The sequence below is a fragment of the Marmota flaviventris genome, chromosome X (assembly GCF_047511675.1).
Source record: "Marmota flaviventris isolate mMarFla1 chromosome X, mMarFla1.hap1, whole genome shotgun sequence".
NCBI classification, from domain to species: domain Eukaryota; kingdom Metazoa; phylum Chordata; class Mammalia; order Rodentia; family Sciuridae; genus Marmota; species Marmota flaviventris.
Genome location: NC_092518.1, coordinates 52,663,981 through 52,690,417, shown reverse-complemented (window position 1 = coordinate 52,690,417; position 26,437 = coordinate 52,663,981). Strand labels below are relative to the sequence as shown.

Below are 26,437 nucleotides of genomic sequence, written 5' to 3'. Positions count from 1 at the left end.
AATGGTAAATATGTAATAGCAAAAATTAAAAACAGTAGAAATATTTAAATTGAGGAAATTTCCAAGAAAGTAGAGCAAAATGGCAAAGAGATAATTAGAGAGAAAATGAAATTAGATCCAAGAAAACCAGTATGTAAAAAATGTGGATTCCAGAAAGAAAAAGAAAAATAATCAAAGACACAACTCAAAATTTCCCAGAAATAAAAGGCATTAGTTTCCAGATTAAAAGGTTCTATTGAATGGCCAAAACAATGAATGAATGAATGAAACTCAAGTTTTTTGTGTGCCAAATCTATGGATTGAACCCAAGGGCATTTTGCCACTGAACTATATCCCCAGCCTTTTTTAAAAAAAATTATTTTTTAAATTTTGAGACAAGGTCTCTCTAAGTTGCTGATGCAGGTCTTGAACTTGCAATACTCCTGCCTCAGCCTTCTGAGTTGCTGGGATTATTGTCATGCACATTGTGCCTGGCTGGACCCACTTTTGAAAGGAGAGAGAAAGAGTAAGAGTCACAAGAAATGAATTTTTATGTTTTTATTAGTGCATTATAGTTATACATAATATTGGAGTTTATTTTATTGGGGTTCATTTTGACATAAACATACATGCATGGGATATAATTTATTCCATGTCAGTCCCTAGTCCTTCCTCTATCCCCTCCTCCCTCCCCCATTCCTCTATCTATACTCTACTACTCTTACTTCTATTTATTATTACTTTTTAAAAAAATTATTGCTTTATACATAAACATAAAAATGAAATTCACTGTGGCATATTCATATATGTACATAGCATAATTTGATTCCATCATTCCTCCAGTTTCCTGTCCCTCCTTCCTCCCCCTTTATGCCCTTCCTCTACTCTACTTGTTCCCCTTTTAAATTTGTTGAGTATGGAGGTAGTGATCACACCAGCTCACCTTTAATACAACTCTAGGTCCCCTCCAATCTTTGGTGTGCTAGCTTTCTGTTGGGCCAGAGGAGATGGTCTCTAATAATGACTTAGCAGCCCAGTTACTCTGTTAGGGCATGTAGTCTTGCGTAGCTTTGTGCATTCAGCACTGTCAAATCCATTGTGGGCTACCCCATGTATATTTCGGAGTATACAAGGTATGGCAGTCCAAGGTAGAGGTATTATAGTCTGTTTGATGTGGCATTGGATGGTCTGTGGTGGGGGTGGGGTAAGGCTGCTGCCCTCCTTGGAGTGCGCAGGTTACAGGTCAGTGGGCTTGTATCTAAGCTCACTAGTTGGTGGCCAGTGTTTGTGAGTTGCTCCTCTGTAAGCCCCTTTGTGGGATATAGTGTTATTGTATATGCAACAGATTCTCTACTGGCTTCTTGGAATTATCCTCAGGAATTGCCTTCTGTGGGCCTGTACATCTAAATGAGAATTGAATTAACTGGAAATTCTCAGACTAACAGCTGTGGATCATCCTAGAGGTGCTGCGGCACAGAAGCTACTTCCCCAGTTGCTATGGATTTCTCACCGTGGTTTCTTGTTTGTCAGCCCAGGGCCCATGCCTGCATGCTTAGAGAGTGCTGTGATGCATCTGCTAACTGTTTCTATTATGTGCGAGGGCACAGGATGCAGGGTTCATGGCTGTGATGCTGACTGCTATGGAAAGCTGTGCACCTGCTCCCCTCCACAGGGCCTTTTTAAAAGGGGCATAGAATTGGTGGCCATCTGCAAGCGTGGGACCTGTGATTTCAGGATCTCTGTGGGTGTTCTGTTTTGCAGAAGCTTCCAACCTGTCTGATGTAGATCACTGGAGTACTGTCCCCGTGACTGAAATGGAGAATCTGTTGGCCTGCCTGTGTCTGAATTCCTACTGCCCATGGTTGTGAATTGCAGGCACTTGCTCCCCTCTGCTGGGTCTTCTTCAAGGCGGGCGGCACTATGTAAGCATTTGGTAGCTGGCTGAAACTGTGAGAACTGTGGGTGTAGACTCTCTGTGGGTCATCTGTAGACCTTGGCTGGTACAGCTCACTGTGGTTTTACCCATCACTGGGATGGAGACAGGATGTCAATTGGTCTGCCATCACCTGAGCTCCTGCTGAGGCTGTGTGAAGCATCAGATTGGGGATAACATTCCCCAGGAGTGATTAGCTCTCGGGTCAACTAGATTTGGTAACCTTCAGCTAGCAGCAATCCCTCTACAATTTCCTTCTAGACAGATTACTGAGACAACCTGTTTCAGAGGCATTCCCTTTGGTTTTATTCATTACTATCTGTAGGCGGGTAAAAGCTGTATTGATTTAATTTGGGTCTGTACATTTCTGGGTAGGCTGGCTAGCTATGCACTCTACAAAATGACAGCCCTGCCAGGCGCAGCTTTCAGTCAACAGTTTGGGTTAAACTGCATGATCTCCTTCACTATCTTTGCTGCTCCTGTCCCATTTTGATTTGGTCTGCTCTTCTTTCCAGCTGTTGCTAGGGAAGTGAGCTTATGTGCTTTTCCTCTCCCTCATTCTCTCTTTATTACCCCTCTCCCTAACCCCAAACAGAGGTCAAGGAATTCTGTCCTTATTTTCTGCTACAGTAACCAAACTCCAAGTCCCATCAAGTCTCAAACTGTCCAGTATTGAATCACCCACCTCTCTCTCTAGTGATCTGTTCTTTCACTGCTTCCTTTCTGGGCTGTGGATGGCTTGAGGGTTGCTGTCTAGATCCACTCTGCTATCTTCATTTCCATGAAATGAATTTTTTAAAAAAAAAAATAACAAGAGGTTTATACTCCACTGTAAGGATTTTGCTTTTATTCTAAGAAAAGTGGGAAGTTACTGTGGAAGAAGTACAAGAGTCTGTTTAATGCAACGTGGGTCAATCTGTTGCATTTGCTAATACTAACTTTCTTTCCCTCATACTCCACCAACAGTTGAATGATGATATATTAAAGCATCAAAATCAAGAAAATGTGAAGAACTTCTACAAACCACTAATAAAAAGACAAATAACCCAATAGAAAAATGGGAAAAACTTGAAAAAAAAAAGCATTTCACACAAGAATAAACACATAAGGCCTATAAAATATATGGAATTAAACTCTCCTTAGTGATCTGAGAAAAGCAAATCATGATTAAAATGATATGCCATTTTGCATACATTTAACAAAAACTAATGTGGTAATTCCAAATGTGGGAGAGGATGTGGATCACTAGGTTCTCTTCTACATTAGTGGTAGGACTGTAAGTTTATACAAAGTTTTTTGAAAACAATTTGATATTAGTTTCCAGAATTGAACATTAAACATTCACATATATATGAACTAGCAATTCCTCTTCTTACAAAAGAAACCTTTTAATATATAGGGAAGGAGTCAATAATAAGGAGATATATATATATATATATATATATATATATATATATATATATATATATATACTATTTGTAAAAGCCAAAACTTTAAAATAACAAATTCCCAAGAACAGAATAATTCATAACAAAATATGACAAATTTGTATAATGGAATAATATACAACAATGTGAAGGAATGAAATAGAACTACATGCAGCAACATAGATTGATAATAGTAAAATAACACTATGTGAGAAAACCAAGCCCTGAAAAAAATATATAACACAATATTCTTTTTAAGCGAATTACTTAATTAAAAAATGCAAAATTATACAATATAAATTTTAAGCTTAGATATGAAACTTTAAAAAAGAATAATAATCAGAAAATACATGACAGTAGTTAGCTCCAGGGATGAAGCAAAGAGACAGAATGGGGGAACAACACAGAGTAAATGTTAAAGTTACCAAGTGGTTGAGATATACATACCTATACATATATATGTGTATGCATGTGTGTGTGTGTGTGTGTGTGTGTGTGTGTGAACTTGAGGAAGAAAAAAGCCTCCACTGATTTTCAAGAATTGGTTTGACACTGTTGGAAGCTTGCCTGTTATTCACAGCAAAGTCTTGTTATTCTCCTGGTGGTCACAAACAATTTCATAAAATACCAACATCAGACAAGGTCAATCTGAGACTATGAAAAAGTAAAATTAAACAAGATTACTCTTTAAATTTTTCTAAGCACAAACAAAAACTACGCCATTTTACAATCTTCAAAATATGAAAATGTCTTCTTCTCAGCTAAAATAAGTAACTCCCACTCTTCACCAACTACAACATTAGCCTCACAAACTCGTCCTTCCCTTTAGATAAGTTATTGAGATACCCAATCATAGAATAATCTCCATTTATTTTTTAAAAAATTTTTTGTAGTTGTAGATGGACAGAATGCTTTTATTTTATTTGTTTATTTTTATGTGGTGCAGAGGATTGAACCCAATGAATGCCTCATGCATGCTAGGCAAGCACTCTGCCACTGAGCTACAGCCCCAGCCCCTAATCTCCATTTCTTAATAGCATCAAATCCTTTTTTTTTTTTTTTTTTTTGATACTGAGGATTGAACTCAGAGTCTCTTGACCACTGAGCCACATCCTCAGCCCTATTTTGTATTCTATTTAGACACAGGGTCTCACTGAGTTGCTTAGTGCCTCGCTTTTTGCTGAGGCTGGCTTTGAACTCGTGATCCTCCCGCCTCAGCCTCCCAAATTGCTGTGATTATAGGTGTGCAACGCCATGACCAGCTTCCAGAGTCTTTCTTCCTTAAACCCACCCTCAATTACCTAGAACAAGCCCATGTCCTGTTATGAAGCCTCTCAAATATCTGCTAAATGAAATAACATCGCTTATGCTGCAATGAGTAATAAACTCAACATGTTCAACTATAGATGTGCTCCTGGTGTTAGGCTAGAGGATACTAATTAATTAATTAAGACATTCTAAAAGCCAGTCATGGTGGTACACACCTGTAGTTCCAGCTACTTGGGAAGCTGAGGCAGGAGGATGGATTGAGTCCAGGAGTTTGAGATCAGCCTGGGCAACATAGTGAGACCCTGTCTTAAAAAACAAAAAATGTGTGGAGTGACTGGAAATGTAGCCCAATGATAGAATATGTGCTGAATATGGCCCTGGGTTCTATCCCCAACACACAAAACCAAAAACAGTGGTGGAGCTCAGGAAAAATTGGAGGCTTTAGCTCTATTGAGTTATTTATCTCTATCTGATTTTTCTAACTAAAAATTCTCTCCCTTTAACATTCTGTTTGAATTTTTTCATGTGTACTGGGTAAAAAGGAGAAAGACTAGGGCCCTGAAGGTGAGGCATGAAGGAGTCTAAATACAAATTCAGTCTATTAGAGAAAAAAAGTCAAAGAAGGAAGCACTTATAAGAGTAGCAGCAGCACCAAGAATATCAACTGTCCTTGAAAATGACCTCACGACTCACGGAATGGCTTTAGGTCTTGGAAAGACTTTGTAGTAGACCAAGCTATTACTTTAATGACCAACTCCTTCTCTGTCCTCTTATCCAATATCTCCAACTTTCAGGAATTATTTTTTAGTATGATTAGAAAAGAAGCAAGCTGCATTGTTCACTTAAGGGGTTGAAGAAAAGAGAACAGTACAGGACTTCTATCAATTTGACCATCAATTTTTTTTGTCTTCTGTTTTCAAGGCTGTCTTTCTTTTCTTATTCATTCGTTTTTTATTATTAGAGCTTTACAGTTATATACAGTAGTTAGGTTCATCCCCATAAACTCATACACGCATGGAATTTGATTTCAGTTCATGATCCCCCCTTTTCCCTTTCCATCTTCCCTAACGTCTTCCCTCCCCTCCCCTGTTCTCCTTCCTCGACTCTACTATATTTCCTTACACTCATCTATTTATTTCAAAGTTGTCCTGTGAGGTTCACTAAGCAAAAAGAAAAAAAGGGGATCTGAAGATAAAGCAGGAAAAGCTGTAGGCATGGAGGGGCATAGCTTCAAATGAAAAAATCATGTATATTTCTTCACTTTGACAGCACATATGCTAAATAATAAAACAATACACAGTGCTCCTATGTAAGAATAACAAACAAATTTGAGAAGTGTCTTAGTTTGCTAGGCCTGTCACAACAAAATACCAGAGACTGGGTGGCTTAAACAACAGAATTTTATTTGCTCACAGTTCTTGAGGACAGAGATCCAGATGTTGGTAGGTTTGGTTTTTTCTGAGTCCTCTTTTCATGGCTTGCAGATGTCCAGTTTCCAACTGTGCTCAAACATGGTCATTCTTCTATGCACATGCATGTCTGTATCCTACTCTCCTGTTCTTTTAAGGACACAGTTCTCTATCCTTTTTTAATTAAATTTAAATTGTTAGCTGTTCTTTTGTAAGGAGAAATGAACAAGGACGGAAAGAACTAGGAGGGGAGAACTGGAATGAAATAGTATGGGGATTGGACAGTGAATTTTTCCCCCCTAAGAAATGAGCCATTAAAGAGTCATTGTGTGTTGGCTCAACCAAGGATGGGTCAAAATTAAAGGGCCTGGGGTAAGCAGAAAAACTTAACTAACTTTAGTCAAATCAAGGGAGCAGGTATATTGTCCTGATTTGTCAGCGAGTACAGTTTATCTAATCACTTGGGAGGCAAAGAATGGGAATTTGGAGGGTCTGCGTCTGTAGGTAAACAAGGAGGTCTTATCCAAGTAACAGGGGGAGGGTGGTTCTTTGCAATGTTTCCTAGAAAACAAAAAAGTGAAAGTATTTCTTAATTGGCCCTTGGGTAAAATTAAACATTATTAAGTCCCTGCTTTTGTTCAACATGAATGATATTCATTGCTGGGTAACTCGGGGTCTCCAAGCATTTCTCCAGACTTGTTCAGGGAGCAATCCAGCCCATCATGCATTGCCTGCTGCAGTGACATGTTCTTTGAGGTAAGGTATATCAAGTGGCTGGTAAAATGATGAACTAGAGGAATGAGAGAGACTTAATACAAGGAGATTGAATAAAGAGCTTGTTTTAATAATCTGGATGGAAAAGATAATAACAGGTGACATTTACTTAACACTTACTTTGTACCAGACACCACTATCATATATTGCACCCTGTTCTAATTATATTAAAAGTATAACTTCTGAGGATGGGGAGATTACCGAGGAAGAACAGGAGTTTGGGGCCGATCATTAAAGCACCTGCCTGGACCTTTGCAAGTCTTTCCAAGAACTAAAGCCTCTCTATGAATCCTGAGGTTATTTTCACTGACAATTGGTTTCCTGGAGTTGCTGCTGCTCTCACAATTGATTCTTTGGTCAACTTTCTTCTTTCACAGTCCAGAGTCCTGTTTTAAAATTCTTTTATTAGATATGGTGGCTTGTTTTTTGTTTGTTTGTTTTTAACAACTTTATTGAGGTATAATTTATATACCATAATATCCTCCCACTTAAATTGTACGATTCAATAGTATACTCGTGAACTTGTGCAACCATCAACACTATCTAAACTTAGAATATTTCCGTTATCCCAGAAAGATCCCTAGTGCTCATTTACATCCACTGCATATTCTCATCGCCAGCCCTGAGCAATGCTTTTATTGTCTATAGATTGGCCTCTTCTCGATTTCCTGGAGGCCCATGCTGGCCTCCAACTCAATGCTCCTGCCTCAGACTCCCAAGCAGCTGGTACTAAAGCATGTGCCACCATGCCTGCTCTTCTGGATTGTTTTTTTGTTTTGTTTGTTTGAGTTTTTGTTTTTGTGTTTTGGTACCCAGGATTGAACCCAGGGGCACTTAATCACTGAGCCACATCCCCAGCCATTTTGCTTATTTTATTTATTTATTTATTTAGAGACAGATTCTCACTAAGTTGTTCAGGGCCTTGCTAAATTGCTGAGGCTTGCTTTGAACTTGCCATCCTCCTGCCTCAGTCTCTCAAGCAGGTGGAGTTACAATCTTCTGGATATTTTTAAATGTAATAACACAATATGTGGTTGTTATTGTCTGGCTTCCCAGATGCCTTTTCGATTTGGAGCTAAAACTCTCCTGTGCCTCTCTCTCAGAACAACAGTCTTCTTCCAGTTATCTAGTACACATAAGCTCCATAAATCATTCTTCAATTAGAACATAAAAGGGAGGGGCTGGGATTGTGGCTCAGTGGTAGTATGCTTCCCTTACACGTGTGAGGCACTGGGTTGGATCCTCAGCACCATGTAAATAAATAAAATAATAAAATAAAGGTATTGTGTCCATCTACAACTAAAAAAAATTTTTTTAAAAGAACATAAAAGGGAGATAGACTTCATTCAACTTGTATTAGTTTCTATGTGTTCTTTCCCACATATATTATATGAATATCCAAATATATACAACATTTGTTTAGCCTCCCCTGCTTTACTAATATTAAATGAACAGTAGAACATAAAGATCTTCATCTAAATTGTTTTTCTCTAATATATTATATTGTAAACAAAAATCCTGCATAGAATAACCTTAGACATATGTCATTTAGAAAAATGCATATACACCTGGAGAATATTTATTCTATTAGTGTAAATGTTGGTCCAAGGGAATGTGCACATTTGGAATTCTGAAAGAAAATGACAAGTTTTCTACTACACTCAAATCCAACTTTTAGACCTGTGACAATTTTATTCATTAAATATAATATAATATTTAAATGAATTCAGTGTGCATATTGCTTGGCACAAAGAAGTTACTCAACAAATATTTAATAAACTTTTTAAATTTTTGACTCTTACTCATATTAGCTTGAGAGATTTTGTCCAACTTATATTCTTTCATCAACTATGAGTGTCCATTTCCCCCAGTTTCAGTCATCATCACATTCTTAATTTTAAAAATTATTTAAATTTTTTAAATATAATTATTTTAATTTTAGCAAATAATTATTTTCATTCAGAAAACAATGACTTGAACAGTAAATATAGCTTGTCTTTGAATACCCTACTTTCCTCTCTAATCACTTTCAACTCCCATACCACTACCTCTATTCTTCCCTTCTCCACCACATGCCTAGGCTTCCTAATACTCTTTTTTTCCTACCAAAATGTCATTAATGCATCTGTTTATTTTTTAGTAGTTCTTTTTAGTTATACATGACAGTACAATCCATTCTTATATATTTATATAAGCATGGGATATATTTTATTTTAATTAGGATTTCAGTCTTGTGGATGTACACGGTGGTAAGATTCACTGTGGTGTATTCATATATGTACATAGGAAAGTTATGTCAGACTAATTCCACTGTCTTTCCTATTCCTATCCCCTATATACCTTTGTACTTTCTGACATAAAGAAATATCTATCTTGGGTTGGCTCAGTGGTAGACAACTGGCCTTGTATGCATGGGGCACTGGGTTCGATCCTCAGCACCACATAAAAATGAAAAATAAAGATTTTTAAAAAAGAAATATCTATCTTGATAAGAGTAATTATCTCCAAAATGTGATGAACATAAGGTTCCTCTGCTCTCAGATTTGCATCTGGACAGCTCAGTTCCTGGGATCTCTTTGCTACTCCAGCTATCCCTTGATCCCCCCATCTATAAAATGCGGCTAATAATAGTACATATTTCACAGAGTTATTGTGAGAATTAAATGAGTTATTTATGTAAAGTTGTGGTTTCAGTGCCTGACATATACCAAGAATTCAATAAATATTGTTGTTCTTACTACCAGCATTAGGAGGGTCTCTGATGGTTATAGCTGATGTGTTTACTGCCACCCCTATACTGTTAGCAAAACTCTGTGAGTAGAGTAGTACACATGGTTTTGGATCTTTATATGAAGCATATCTGATTCTGGGAGGAGGAATTAATTTACCACATTATAAAACCTATAATCCCAGGTTAGACCATACTAAATGTAATTCCTACCTCCAAGAATTAGACCATGATTTCAATGTTTCTTTCTCTCTGAAAAATGTAAAACAATACACTAAATATCAATGCATTATCTGCAAATGTCTGTTGGTTTTCATTTCTCTTTTTAAAAATTCTATATTTTGGGCTGGGATTGTAGCTCAGCGGTAGAGCGCTCGCCTAGCACGGGCGGAACCTGGGTTCGATCCTCAGCACCACATAAAAATAAAGGCATTGTGTTGTGTCCATCTACACCTAAAAAATAAATATTTTTTTAAAAATTCTATATTTTAATAACTTAACAATAATCAGTAATTACATTTAAAACCCGACAAAATGAAATACATATGTTAAGACATTCCATCATAAAGCAATCCAAAAGGAAACTTATCTCTAATTAAATCTTAATATATATAAGGTAATGCAAGGAAACAAAAGATTTTAAAGAACTATTTAACATAATAAATAGGAAATGGATATGAAAAAATTCATCAGGTTCCTAATAAACTTGAAAAAAATTAATAGATTTTTAAATTAATACAATATTAGGGCATTATTTCCAACCTTAAAAAGTATAAATACTAAGAATTAAACTATTAAATATTATCTAGGATGCAAAGAAAGAACCATTTACATAAATCTAAATTGCTATGGTATTTGATAAAATGGTCAAAACATTTTTTTCAGTTATTCCACACTGGGGACTCTTAATAAGGTAAAAATCAGAAATGCAGAAGATGTTTATACTCAAAAATTCTTTACAGCATAGCTTCTAATAGTGAAATGGGGGGGAATTTCAATATTCATAGAAATGGAATATGTGATTAAACAATAAATTATTATAGAGCACAAAAGATACCCTTGGAAAATTGTTTCAGTGGCATGTATATAAAACTAAATAATACATGTAAAATATAGATTACTGTATGATGCCAATAAAATAAAAATGTGCAATACTTGCACAGAAAAATGGTTGGGAAAATACATCAAAAGTTTGATAATAAGGAATATGAATGCTACTTCATTTTTTGAAATTACTCTAAATGTAGGGCTAATTTTTATCTGGTGATTTCAAAATATACATAAGGGCTAGTGATACCACTAAAAAAAGCTTCATAATAGTTATTCATAGGTTGAGGGAATATACATTGTTGTCCATATTAAATTTTCCTGTACCTACCAAATTGTCAACAGTGATCATGAATAATTTTTAAAATCAAAAACTAAAGCTATTTTTAAATATACACAAGAATTATTAATGGCTTAGAGAAATATCACCATACAATTATATTTAAAAGCAGGTTATAGAGAAAATTTATGTTAAATGTGAAAAATATAACTAACTAAACAGATGGGGGGGAGCTAGTAAAAATGTATCTAAACATTAAAGTTGTTGTCTCTGATATTATGAATGTGAATGTTTGAAAATTTCTTCTAAGTTCATTTGAATCTCGACAGTGTGAACATATTATTTTCATAATGAGAAAAGGTGAAGGCTACAAAATTGAATCCCAATATAAATACAGGGTAAAGAATATGAAAATCATTTAAAGAAGAGAAATGCTTTGAAACACAAAAATATGTTTAGCCTCCCTAATTATCAAAGAAATGAAAACTAAAACGTTGTCAAGATGCTAGTTTTAACCTATCACACTGATAAACAATTATTTTAAGGATCATAATCAATGCTGGAAGGTTGCAGAAAAGCATTTTATATCTATTCTCCTTGGAAACATTTATTCTGCAAATCTGGAGGGGAAGGAAGCCTAGACACTGCTACAGTTCTAGTTTGTAGAACTCGGCTGCCACCTTCAGGAAATTAATGAGATTAATAATACAGTTTTTTGGTTTGGTTTTTTTGTTTGTTTGTTTGGTTGGTTTTTGTTCGTTTCTGGTTTTGTTTTTTGGTTGACTTTATCCATATACATGAAAGCCTTTATAAACTTTGTGAACCTAGTAACTGAATGAGTTGTAATTCAGGTGACAAATCCTTGGGAAATAGCTAGATTTTTAAGTGAAAGGGAAGGAGAAAGATTATTGTATAAAAGGTAAAGATGTAGAAGAATTTGTTTAATGCAATGTGGGTCAATCTGTTGTATTTGCCAACAATAACTCTTTTTTCCCTTATACTCCACCAATAGTTCAATGACTGATATAAAAGACCCTACAATCAACAGTGGCTCAGTAAAGCAAAAAGGGAGTTTCACTAATGGAAGAAAAGTTCAGAGAGTGCAACTATTCAATGCATTGTAATAGTAGAGGTATTGAATAACAGCTGCAAAACTGTATGATAGGAAGCTCTAGGCCCTCTTTCCTCAAATAAACATAAAAAGCAAAACAAAACAACCCCCCCCCTCAAAAAAAAAAAAAAAAAACAAGTAGGAGCTATCTGAACCAACTTTGCCAGAGTCTGGAAAATAGTCAAAGATTAACAGCAACCAAGCAAATACACAATCAAAAAAAGTTACCTTCAAGGGCTGGGGATGTGGCTCAAGCGGTAACACACTCACTTGGCTTGGGCGGGGTGCTGGGTTCAATCCTCAGCACCACATAAAAATAAAATAAAGATGTTGTGTCCACCAAAAACTGAAAAATAAATATTAAAAAATTCTCTCTCTCTCTAAAAAAAAAAAAGTTACCTTTAAAATAATAGGATGTTTTGTGGTGTTTTACTTGCCCTTGATCCATGTCCTTCCCACTGAAGTGGTTGGCAGATTTGGTCTTGAAGAAGCAACACAGGTTCTCAGTTCTTCCCTTAAACAAAAAGAAGCAGAACACACCTTATTTGCAAATTATTGTGCACACCTGTTCTATCCTACATGGGGGATAGTTAAATGATGCAAGGCACTCATCTTTGCCTCATGTGATCTAAGAGGGGGAAGGCAGCAGGTACTACTTGTAGAACTGTAAGGAACTTAGAGAAATTCAGTCCTCTGGGAAAAGCTGAAAAAAACACAAGCATGGGGGCTGGGGTTGTGGCTCAGCAGTAGAGCACTCACCTAGCACTGAGTTCGATCCTCAGCACCACATAAAAATAAATAAAATTAAGGTATTGTGTCCAACTACAACTAAAAAAAAAAAAAAGACACAAGCATGATGAGGAAGGATGTATTCTCAGAAACAACCTTAGATGGCACAGAGCCAATATGCAAAGATTTGGAGAGCTCCTAGCATTCAAGGACATCTCTGTCAAAACATTAGCTGAACATGAGCTAAAGAAACAAAGACACCAGTGGATATACATGACAAGGAATAATCTTTGTAAAGTTCAAAAAAGTTCTAAAACACACATATCACTATAACTTTGAATAATAACAAAAATTAACCTAGGGAAGATAGAGAATATGATTTACAACTTAAGTAATTAAATGCTCAATTCTCAATAAGAAAATTACAATGCTATACAGAGAAACAAAAAAAAAATGGTCTATTCAAAAGGACAAAATAAATTGACAAAAATTAGCCTGAGGAAGCCCAGATATAGAACTTACTAGAGAAAGATGTTCAAACACCAGTCTTAAATATGCTTTAAAAATAAAGGAAAATGGCCAGGTGCAATGGCACAGCCTATAATTCCAGCAGCTCAGGAGGCAGAGGCAAGAGGATTATGAGTTCAAAGCCAGCCTCAGCAAAAGCGAGATGCTAAACAATTCAGTGAGACTGTCTCTAAATAAAATGCAAAATAGGGCTGGGGATGTGGCTCAATGGTCAAGTGTCCCTGAGTTTAATCCCCAGTACCAATAAATAAATAAATAAAAACATGCATAAAGAATGAGAGGAAATCAGGTAAACAATGTAAGAACAAAATGAGTATAGCAGTGAAGAGATAAAAATTATTAGAAGGAAAAGAGCTAATTCTGGAGCTGAAAAAAACAGATTATTAAAATAAAAAAATTTACTAAACACATTCAATAACAAATTTAAGCAGGTAGAAAAACTTGGAGTTCATTTCAGTGAACTTGAAGGTAATGATAATTGAAGGTGAGAAATGTAAACAGTCTAAAGGATCTGTTTTAAAGAATTGGCTGACACAATTGTGGAGACTGGCAATTCCAGAATCTCCAGTATTAGCTAGTAGGCTGGAGACCCAAGGATGAGCTGTTATATTTCAAGCCTAAAGGTTATCAGGCTATAGCCCCAGCAGAGATCCACTGTTGCAGTTCAAGTTGAAAAACTACTACAGAATATACTTTTTTGTGGGGGAGGCAGGTACCAGGGATTGAACTCAGGGGCACTCAACCACTGAGCCACATCCCTAGCCCTATTTTACATCTTGAGACTCGGTTTCACTGAGTTGCTTAGTGCCTCACTTTTGCTGAGGCTGCCTTTGAACTCATGATCCTCCTGTCTCAGCCTCCAAAGCCACTGGGGTTACAGGCGTGCACCACAGCGCCCAACCAGAATATACTCTTAGTTTAGAGTAGGTCAGTCTTTTTGTTCTGTTCAGTCCTTCACCTGATTATATGAGGCCTACCCACATTATGGAGAGCAATTTGCTTTACCGAAAACCTACCAATTTAAATGTTAATGCCATCCAAGGACACCTTCACAAAAACATGCAGAATAACATTTCACCATTATCTGGGCACCATGGTTCAGCCAGGTTGACCCAATGATGAATTTTGTTATATATATTTTAAAACAATTTGGGGAGAAGGATACTGTGGATTGAACCTAGGATGCTTAACTACTGAGCCATATCTCTAGCCCTGTTTATTTTTTATTTTGAGACAGGGTCTCACTAAGTTGCTTAGGGCCTTGCTAAGTTCTGAGGCTGGCTTTGAACTTGAAATCCTCTTGCCTCAGCCTCCCTGGGATTATAGCTGTGTACCACCACACCTGGCTTAATATATTTTTTTATTAAAAAAGGAAAATGACCAGTCTTGGTGAGGATGTGGAGAAATCAAAACACTTTTACATCATTGGTGGATATGTGGAATGGTGCAGCTGCTCTGGAAAATGGTTTGGCAGTTCTTCAAAAGTTAAAAATATAATTGCCATATGATCATTCTATTCCCAAATATATGCTCAAAAGGATGAAAAGCAGGGATACAAACAAACTCTTGTATACCAATGTTCATAGAGGCATTATTCACAATAGCTAAAAGTTGGAAACGACCCAAATATCCAACAGATGATGGATAAACAAAATGTGATGTATACTTACTATGGAATAATAGTCAGCCTTTAAAAGGAATGAAATTCTGTTACATACTACAACTTGAATGAACCTTGAAAACATGCTCAGTAAAATAAATCAGACCAAAAGAAGGACAAATGCCATATGATTCCACTTATATGAAGAATTTAAAATAAGAAAAGCCAGTGAGACAGAAAGTAGAATGGAACAACCAGGAACAAGAGAAATGGGGAGTTTAATGGGTACAGAGTTTTTGTTTTGGTGATAAACAGGTTCTGGAAATGAATAGTGGCAATGATTTTGTAACATTGAGAATGTATTTAATGCCACTGAATTATACACTTAAAATGATTAAAGTAGTAAATTTCATATTCTGTATTATTGTGCATGTGGTGTCAAGGATTTAACCCAGGTTATCTCATATGCTATGCAAGTGCTCTACTACTGAACTATACCCCAGCCCAATATTCTATATACTTTGCTACAATAGAAAGAGGAAAGATATTGGGGGGAAGTGGGTGAATACTGGAATGAGGAGCTATTGTTCAGGAAATAGAACTCTGGAGTGTAAGATTTAGAGTGTTCCAAGTTATGACATGATACAATATATCATAATATATTAAGTCTAATAGCAAATTCTGATACTCCATAATAGTAGTAGAAATACCAATTCTTTTTTTTTTTTTACTTTTTTTTAATTGTAGATGGACAGAATACCTTTATTTATTTATTTTTATGTGGTACTGAGGATCAAATCCAGTGCTGCCTCATACATGCTCTACCACTGAGCCACAACCCAAGCCCCAGAAATCCCAATTCTTAATAAGGCTTATATTGCCTTCATTTCTATCACTTAGAATCTCAGCCTCTTCATTTACATAATTTCTCATAATGGACAAAAGTGTGTTTTTACAATGCAAACAGCAAATGAGGTATTAATGAATATTTTGCTGTTCTTATCATTAGAGTCAATTAATAAGTGGGATCCAGTATCTGGTGAAGAGGAATCACATTCTCATCCTTCAACTTTGTTGGGGAGGGCCAAAGGTTAAGAGCAGTCCTTCTCTTAGAATGCCTTCCTATTGTTTTACGAGATTTATAATATATCTTTAACTATATGTAATTTGCCTTTCATTTAGTTGTTGATAATTATAAGAATGAGAAATACGTACATTTTCCTTAGAAGAATGTTTGGTGCCATGATTAGCTAAAGAGTCAAAGGTAATTGTAGTAAGATAGGAGTCAAAGCATTAGTGTCTTCTATGACTCTGGTCTGGTGGGAATAGAATAGATGTGTAAGGCACCTGGAATTTGAAATAGCACATTGTTTGGCTGATTTCCTAGGGGTTTTGTGAAACTAGAGAACAATTCTTAGGGTTTGGATGGAGTTTGGGTAAAGTGCTATCTCGAGCTTTCAGGAAAATTCATGATGGACTAAATTAATGGAGGAATAGCTACTTCAAATAAAGAGAAATATATGGATACTTGTAAGGATCAAATGAGGTAATAGATGGGAAAGTCCTATTTTAACTAAATTTACAAACTTGAGATGGAATTTAATTACCCTGCAAACTAAAACTTTCCATGAACATGCAAAGGGCCTAAGTCTTTCATCTAACACAGACCCTTTAGCACAGTGTTTCAGTGTAAAGCTAAGGTATACAGGCAAATTATAGCAGGTTGTGAAGTAGACAGATAGTGAGGAATTGGAGATAGTACCTCCCAGGAAAAAAAGAGAGATGAGAACAAGAGAAGAATCTAAGGTCAAAGTATGTGAATATTTCCTCTCATATGCAAAAGCTAGTCCAAAAAGAAAAAGAAGTTGGGGGTGGGGATTCCATGAAAATAGAAGGGAGAACAGTGGAACAGAGGAAGGAAATTGGGAGGGAGGAGGGACAAGAAAATAACAACGTATGTCTGACTATCTCTGAGATATAGAAAACACTCCAGTATTAAAAACACTCCAGTAGCTATGAGCTTGACTAGCACACAGACTTGGTTTCTTTTAACATTATTTGACTAAAGGAACCAGAGTTGCTTGGAGAAAGGGCTGAGACTAGGACTGGTGTAAAATATATAATATGAACCTAGAACATCTTTCAGTACCAGAAAGCAAGGAAGTGCTTAAAAAAAAAAAAAAAAAAAAGCAAACCACCTTGTTGATAGGAATATATCAAAGGAACACAGGAACAAACTTCCAGAGCTCACAATAGCCAAATTTGAGCAAGCTGAAAAACAAAACATTAAAGTGTTATTGGTTATAATGAAAAGCAAAATAAATATCAGTGTATCCATATTTATATAAATTACTGAACAAATAAATACATTGGGAAGAAGACAAATCTACTATGCAGAAGAATTCCAAACATCATCAGTGATAAGTCATATTGTTACCAAAAACTCGGTCCTTGTCCCCAGTGGAATCCAATAATGAGGATAAGGTTTTGAGAAAAAGGAAAAAGTTTATTGCTTTGCTAGCAAAGGAGAAACACAGGGGACTCCTGTCCCAGAGACTGTGATTCTGCCAAGCAAGGAGCTTTTAAAGAGGTGGTTCAAAGGCTACAGTCAATGTGTTCTCTGAATTGTAATTCACTTGTTAATTTGGGAGGTAGTCATTTCTGAGATCTTCTGGTGCCATCTCCAAAGTCTGAATTCCTGTGGTGGGTGTATGCTTAAGGATAGATAACTTTGCCTAGGATGCAAAAGAAAGAAAATCCTGCTTCCCCTGAGATTAAGGAGGAGGGAGAGAGGAAGAGGAAAGAAACATGTCCATTTAAAAAATAAGTTGCAGTGGCACAGAAACAAGGACTATATTCAAAGCATAAAGTACTATTACAATAATGATAACATGTACCCTTGATATGATGTGATGAAATGGCAGTTTCCCCATGTGGTTTCCAAAACCTATAACCTCAGTTTAATAATGAGAATGGCAGTAGACATTATTCTGCAAAATTCCTGACCAGTATTTCTCAAGTCTGTCAAGGTCATCAAAAACAAGGCAAATGGCCAGATGCAGTGGTGCATGCCTGTAATCCCAGCAGCTTGGGAGGCTGAGGCAGGAGAATATCAAGTTCAAAACTGGCCTCAGTAACTTAGTGAGGCACTAGGTTAAGAAAGTTTGAGACCATGTCTCAAAATTTTAAGATAGAAAGGGTTGGGGATGTGGCTCAGTGGTTAAGTGCCCCTGGGTTCAATTCCTGGTACCACAAAAAAAAAAAAAAAAAACGCAAACAAGGCAAATCTAAGAAAGTATCACAGCTAAGTGGTACCTAGAGAATTTGGGACAATGAAATGTAACATGATGATCTGGGTCCAAGAACAGAAAAGAGACTTAGGTGAAAACTGAGGAAATCAAAATGAAGTATGGATTTTATTTAAAATAATTCAGAAAAGGAAAAGAAAGGTGTGTGGGAAGGGGTCTCATGAAAATCAAAAAGATTCCAGCAACTCAGGAGGCTAAAGCAGGAGGACTGCAAGTTCAAAGCCAGTCTGGGCAACCTAGCAAGGCCCTAAGCAACTCAGCAAGACCCTGTCTTTAAATAAGATATAAAAAGGAGCTAGGGATGTGGCTCAGTGGTTAAGCACCCCTGGGGTTCAATCCCTGTTATGGGGGGCTGGGGGAGGAAGGAAAGAAACAAAGAAAGAAAATTGAAGGGACATCAGTATTATAGAGGAAGAGGACCAGGGGAGAGGAAGGAGGAGAGAAAAAGGGGGAAATACCAGGGAATTATATTGTCCAAATTATATTGTTATATTGTGTGCATGTATGAATATATAACAAATTCCAACATTATGTGCAACTATAAAGCACCAATAAAAATTATGGGGAAAATATGAGCCAACAGTATTGACTCATAAACTGTAACAAATATAGCCTATTCATATAAGATGTTAATAGGAGAAATTGCATATAAGATATATGGGAACTCTGTACTACCTATGCAACTATTCTGTAAAACTATTCTAATATGAAAGTTTAAATTACCCATAAACTTGGAATGGTTGCCTAAGTTTCAAGTATAACACTAAATTCTATACTAATTGGGAATAAAGGTTCTAGGAATTATAATCTAAAGACAAACTGAGGGAAAACCTAATCACAGGAACTGCATCATTAGAGTTCAGGTCTAGAGCTCCTATAGGAGGCACTGACACACCTGGCAGATAGTTTTGTTCTCCCTTGTTACTCTATCTCTTCCTTCCACTTTCTACTTTGTTGCTTGATTTATAACTTTGATGGCATAAAGCCCCCAATAGAGGCCCAATATTATATACTTCTTTGATATCCAGTGAAATAGGAAGGACTTCAAATGGCATAATCACAAGTTTCCCTCTCTGCTCCTGTGGATGAGGACCTCACACAGCATCAACAAAGGATTCTCAAGTAGGGGTGACTAAAGATGGAGAAAAACACAGAGACAGGTAGGACACTACACTTTGATAAAGGAACAGTGAGGCTCAAACACTCTCCACACCTGAGCCAATAGCCCTCTTTAACAAGAGGACCAAATGTAGTTCTTTCTTATCCTTGAGTAGCAGGTTGCATTTTCCTGCAACCTCTCAAAAGTTTTCAAAGAAGCCAGTCACATTCTCCCAGAGGTACCAAGGGTCAGCCCACACTCTTTATACTACAAAGCATGCCTCCTGTAACCTCTGGTTGTGTTCTTTGTTCATGAGTAGAAACAGGTAGAAATGATGATTGCATAACATTGTGAATGTACTTAATTTTCCTGAACTATACACTTTTAAATGGTTTAAACAGTGAATTTTATTGTAAGTGAAATTTACCAGTTTTTAAAAACCATTCATAAAGCCCTCTCCAGACCCAAGTGGAACAATCATAGAAAAGCAACAGTATAGAGGCTGGAGGTGTGGCTCAGTGGTAGAGCGCTTGCCTCGCATGCATGAGGCACTGGGTTCGATCCTCAGCACCACATAAAAATGAATAAATACAATAAAGTTATTGTGTCCATTTACAACTAAAAATTAAAAAAAAAAAAAAAGAAAAGCAACAGTATGGCTGCTTAGGTCAGACTCCCTGAGTCCAATCCTAATTTCAGACCTTAATGTCCACCTTGGACACATAGCCTGACCTCTCTATGCCTCAGTTTCATTATGTGTAAAAAGGATATATTAATAGTATCAACCTCCTGGAGTTGTAGTGAGGACAAAATGAAATAACCAGTATAAAAATTTTCTTAACATAATGCCTTGCACTGAGAAAATATGCAACAAATAGACATGTATTACTATCAATCCCCCTATCTTCTAGTAATATCCAATGTCCATTCCCTAGTTTCAACTTACTCAGTGCTTGATAGAACTCATTTCTTTTTTGGCTTCCATAACTCCACACATTTTTCTAGTACTTTACTTTCCATTACTAGTGCTCCTTTGCTAATACTCTAAATGTTGGAGTAACCCAGAGCTCCACTTTCAGCCCTCTATTTAATCTGTAATCTTTCCCTAAGTAATTTCATCTAGTCCTACCATCTATACACTGGTGGCATCCAAACTTACACTCCAGAGTTCATCTCTAGCTTGAGCGCCAATACATTTCAATATGGATGTCAGGCATTCCAAAACTAACTTTACATCCTATTTGCACTACTCCTCCAGTCATCCCCATATCTTAGCCTTGCGCATAGCTACTCAACCAAAACACCTGAGAATTATCCTAAGTTTTTGTATTTCCCCATCCAAAACACTGTATCTATCTACTCATCTTTACTGATAAAATATATTCTGAAGCTCTTCGATTTTACCATTCTACAACTGCTGCCACAGCAATATCAGATATACTATCAGAAAGAGCTTCCTAACTGATCTTTATGTTCCCACATGTTTCTTCTTTTAGAGATACTGGAGATTGAACCCAGGGGTGCCCTATCCGTGAACCACATCCCTAGCCCTTTTTCTTAAATTTGAGACAGGGTCTTGCTAAGATGCTGAGGCTGGCCTTGAACTTGCAATCCTCCTGCCTCAGCCTCCCAATGTGCTGGGATTACAGGTGATTACCACAACCAGATTCATGTTCCCATTTTTGCTGCTCCCCTGCCCTTTCCATTCTCCATACTGCAGCCAAAGTGATATTGTAAGCCATGCAAATTGGACTATGACACTCATTTTACTTAAGACACTCAAATACTTTAAAATAAACACTCAACCAACTAGTTTGGCTTACACACTCTGGATCCTGGCTATATCTATATCTTTCCCTTCACTTCCTGCTACTTGGTACTTGCATCAATATGCTTTGTCTACAATGACTTTTCTTTCCTGGAATTATGTCAAACTTGTTCCCTTCATAGGGTCTTTATGACTGTTGAACCTTTGCCCTTAGATAGTTGCATAGTTTGCTCCTTCTTCATGTTCAGTTCTCATTTCAAATATTATCTCTTCAGTGAAGCTTATGTAAAAGTGTTGAATCATCAAACCTAGCATACTGCCCTGTTTTCTTCTCCTTCAGCACTCATTATTATTTGGAGTGATTTTTTTATGCCCCACATCCCCAATAGAATGCAGATACTGGGAAAATTGCATCTTGTCTGTCTTGCACTGAGAACAATGCCTGGCACATAATTACAATATGTGTTCAATTATCGCTAGTTGAATAAATACATTACTCTTATGGTTCTAGGAGGCCAGGGAAATCCAACAGAATGGACACCACAACCACAGTTTTCCTCTCTTTTATTCATCTTGTTTAGGTTCCTTGGCATATATTTCAATGGTACAAAATCCTCTTCAAGACAATATTTTTAGATTTTATCTAACTATTGTCAAAGTTGCCAATTGGGGACAACACTGTTCCACTAAAGTGCTACAAATTGAGCAGAAGTCCTGTTATACAGCTGCTCTGGAATTGAAAGCCACCTTCCTTTCAATGTACCTTTTTAAATTCTTTGCAAAATCACTTTGGGTAGTGTGGAAATTTTAACAATTTTAAATCTTTCAGTCTATGAACATGAGGTATCTTTTCATTTGTATCTTCTTTAATTTCATTCATAAATGTTTTGTAGTTTTCAGGGCAAGTCTTTTTTCTCCTTGGTTTATTCCTAAGTATTTTGTTCTTTTCTTATGTTATTTGATGTTATTATCTTTGAAATGGAGTTATTTCTTTAAATTCCTTTTCAGATTGTTCATTCTTAGTGTTAGAAATGCAAATGACTTCATGTGGTTTTGTATTCTGCAACTGTATTGAATTCATTTATTAGTTCTAACAAGTTTTTATTGTGTGGAATGTTGTGGTGTGTGTGTGTGTGTCCGTGTGTGTGATCTTTAGATTTTTCCATATAAATGGTTGTGTCATCTGTGGATGGGGGTATTTTACTTCTTTCCTTAAAATTTACATGACTTTTGTTTCTTTCCCCTGCTATTTGCTCTGGCTAGGACTTTCAGTGCTATGTAGAATAGATGTGTGCATCCTTGCCTTGCTTCTAATCTTACAGGAAAAGCTTTCAGCTTTCTACCATTCATTATTAGGTTAGCTATTTTCCTGTATGACCTTTATGATAGTGAGGTAATTTCCTTCTATTTCTAGTTTGTTGAGTGTTATTACCATTAAAAAGTATTCAATTCTGGGCTGGGGTTGTAGCCCAGAGGTAGAGTGCTTGCCTACCACATGCAAGGCACTGGGTTCGAACTTCAGCACCACATAAAAATAAAATAAAGATATACCTAAACTAAAAAATAAACCTTAAAAACGTGTTCAATTTTGTCAAATCCCTATCAAAAATCCCAAAAACAATTTTTACAGAAATTTTTAAAAAAATCCTAAATTCACATGGAGCCACAAAGAACCCTAAATAGCCAAGAGAGTCTTGAAAAAGAACAAATTTGGATGCTCATAATTTGTGATTTCAAAATATACTGCAAAGCTACAGTGATCAAACACTGTAGCATGGGCATAAAGACATATGTATAGACTTATGGAACAGAGTTAAGGCCTAGAAATAAACCCATGTATATGTGGTCAACTTATCTTTGACAATGGTGCCAAATCAAAAGGGGAAAAAAAATAGCCTCTTCAACAAATAGTGGAGAAATTGGATATCCAAATGCAAAAGAATGAAACTGGATCCTGATCTTACATCAAACAAAAATCAACTCAAAATGGATTAATACTTTAAATGTAAGGTATTAAACTACTAGAAGAAAACATAGGAAGAACATTTCATGACATTGGTCCAGGCAGGGATTCTTAGATAAGTGCTAAGAGCCAAGTATATGATGCATGGCATTTTTGGTCGAAAGGTGACGCCAGCTAGCCATTGAGATGATATGATTATGTTAAGATTTGCATTCATATGGATATTGGACTCCTGCTGTTCACCTAGGCCGGCTATGGGACTCCTGGAGAGTTCCCATTGGTTGGGGAAGTACAGTAGGAGGGAGTTCCGGGGGAGGAGCTCTCTCGGCGGTCCGAGAGGAGGCCACGTGAGTGGAAAAAATCTTCCCGGGCGGTACCGGACATTGGCGGCAGTTTCAAAAAATAAACTTTGTTCCTGCTTGAGTGGCTCGTGATTTTGTGCCCAGCCAGACTGCGGCAACTGGTGGCCCGCACGGGGAACGCCTGAAGTTTGGAGGTGAGTAAAATTGCTCGCCCCTGAGGGAAGGCAACAAAATGGGGGACCATTTCAAAAAACAATGTGTTCTCGTTTTGATTTATCTTGTTTTTGTTTCAAGCTGCCTATCCCTAGAATTTTCTCAGGCAAACTGGGAAAATTGGTTGGCTCAAGGTTTGAAGTTGTTCGGCCCTGAGAAAGAGAAAATTGATACAACTATTCTTTGTTCGGTTTTTGTTTCATTCTGTTTCGGTTTTGTTTTATGCTATCTTATTGGGTTGCATTACCTTTATAGTAGATTAGAAACTAGTAAAAAACAAACCGAAAGACTGTTAAGTAAATTGTTAGAGGTCCAGACTATGGTAGAAAACATGTTAGGTCAAGCGAAAGAGAAGGTCTCTCAAGCTAGTCAGACAGAGGAAGATTTGAAGAAAGAAAGCTTAGAGGAAAAACAACTATCAGGCGGGGAATTACAACAGGAGGCTGCTACTAACCCCGTTCTATCACCAGAGGGCGTAATTCAACCAACAGCTCCATCTACAGCTGAGCGGCCCTCAACTCCAGGAGTTGATGGACGGAATCCTGAGGCAGGACCCCAAAGATTAGCATGCCCTGTACTTGAGCAGGCAGGAGGGCAACGAATTCACCGTGCTTTAGATTTCAAAACAGTGAAGCAATTAAAGGAGGCTGTAACAACCTACGGGCCGCAAGCACCCTTCACTGTGAGCATGGTCGAATCCATTACCAACTTAGACATGACGCCAGCAGATTGGGCTAACATGTGTCGATCTGTGCTAAATGGAGGACAATATTTGTTATGGAAGGTTGCCAATGAGGAATTTTGCATGGAGACAGCTAGGCGAAATGCAACAGCCGGTTACCCTCAAAGAAATCTAGAGATGTTATTAGGAGAAGGACCTTATGAGGGTCAACGGCAACAAATTGAATATGATCCTGGCGTATACGCACAAATTGCTGCAGACGCAGTTAGGGCACGGAAAACTTTACAGGGGCATGGAGATTTACAAGGACAATTATCTAAGGTAATACAAGGAGCTAATGAACCTTACGTTGAATTTGTAGATAGGCTTATTCAGACAGCATCTAGAGTATTTGGAGATACAGAACAGGCAATGCCATTTATAAAACAACTGGCTTATGACCAAGCAAATCGTTGCTGCAGAGAGGTCATCAGACCATGGAAACATGAAGATTTAAACACATATATTAAATTATGTAGAGACATTAATGAACAAGGGCAAGTCTTAGCAGCAGTACAACAGGCTTTAGATGCCAGGCCAAAAACATGCTATAATTGTGATCAAACAGGACATTTTAAAAGGAGTTGCCCCATAGGAGGAAGGTTTAACAAGGCTAGGTATCAAAGGAATAGAATACCGGGTATTTGCCCACGATGCCGTAGAGGGAAACACTGGGCTAATGAATGCCGTTCTCAAACCACCATAGAAGGTATTCCGTTATCAAAAAACAGACAAGGACCAAGTGTTTACCCACGATATCGTGGAGAAAGACATCAGGCTCCATTGCCAAAAAACGGACTGGAGGGCCCAATGCTCCGGGGCCCCAAACCACAAATATACGGGGCAGTGGAGGAACCCAGCAACACCATCAAGGTAGTGCCCAGGACGCATTATCCATTAAATCCCTCATCAGACAAACTAGAGGGAGCGCAGGGTTGGACATCTGCGCCTCTGCCAGAGCAGTACTAACTCCAGAGATGGGAGTTCAAATCATTCCCACAGGAGTAAAAGGACCTCTTCCCCAAGGAACAGTAGGCTTATTATTGGGACGCAGTTCTTCAACACTAAAAGGACTTATGATAAGTCCTGGGGTAATTGATCCCGATTATGAAGGTGAAATAAAAATTATAGCTAGTTCTCCAAGAGGTATATCAGTAATTTCACCAGGAGATAGAATAGCACAGTTATTAATAATACCCAGCCTACATGATAAATTTTCCAGTCGTACTGTAGAAAGAGGTTCCAGGGGATTAGGCTCCACAGGTGTAGATTGGGCTATGCTGTCTTTAAATCTAGATTCTCGCCCAATGCTAAAACTAAATATTCAAGGACGTGACTTTAATGGGCTACTTGATACAGGTGCAGACCTTAGCATCATATCTCATCAAGAATGGCCGAAACATTGGCCATTACAACAAGCCACTCAAACGCTTCGAGGCCTAGGAGTGGCAACTAATCCCCATAGAAGTGCAATGGTATTAGATTGGAAGGATCCTGAAGGATGTGAAGGAACTATACAGCCCTATGTATTGGATCATCTTCCTATAAATTTATGGGGACGAGATGTCCTAGATCAATTAGGTTTGACATTAACAAATAACATCAATCCTAATGCGCCCACTACTAGGTCTAGACAAGGCTTTAGGAAAGAAGAAAGATTAAGAGAACAAGAACAAGGTATGACAGCACCAATTCAAATAGATCAAAAAACAAATAGACATGGATTGGGTTTTCAGAAAGGGCCACTGAGACAATCAAAATTACTTGGAAATCAGAAAGACCAGTGTGGGTTCCTCAGTGGCCCCTGACTAAAGAAAAGATACAAATAGCCCATGACCTGGTCAAACAACAATTAGTGGAGGGACATATACAACCTTCCGTATCTCCCCATAATACTCCCATTTTTGTCATTAAAAAGAAATCTGGTAAATGGAGATTATTACAAGATTTAAGAGCCATTAATAATGAGATGGTTATTATGGGACCTGCTCAATCAGGGATTCTCCAATTGTCTGCTTTACCAAAAACCTGGTATGTTTTAGCTATAGATATTAAAGATTGTTTTTTTTCAATTCCAATTCATCCCGAGGATAGTCCACATTTTGCATTTACTATCCCTGCACTAAATCATGAAGGTCCTGATCAGAGATATGAATGGAAAGTACTCCCTCAAGGGATGGCTAATAGTCCAACTATGTGTCAAATTTATGTTAACAAAGCAATCCAGCCACTTAGAAATCAAAATCCTG

At 37.2% G+C, this 26,437-nt stretch overlaps 1 long non-coding RNA gene across 3 annotated transcripts in view; it reads right to left on the bottom strand.

Annotated features, from left to right (window-relative positions):
• Positions 1-5,990: 5,990 nt before the first annotated feature.
• Positions 5,991-26,437, bottom strand: part of LOC114081502 (uncharacterized) — a 44,973-nt gene continuing 24,526 nt past the window's right edge. For all 3 annotated transcript variants that reach the window (XR_003580812.2, XR_011705709.1, XR_011705710.1), the window contains exons 5-7: positions 17,013-17,085; positions 12,357-12,471; positions 5,991-6,578 (exon numbers count right to left, since the gene is read on the bottom strand). This is a non-coding gene — a long non-coding RNA (uncharacterized lncRNA). The remainder of the gene's footprint in view (positions 6,579-12,356; positions 12,472-17,012; positions 17,086-26,437) is intronic.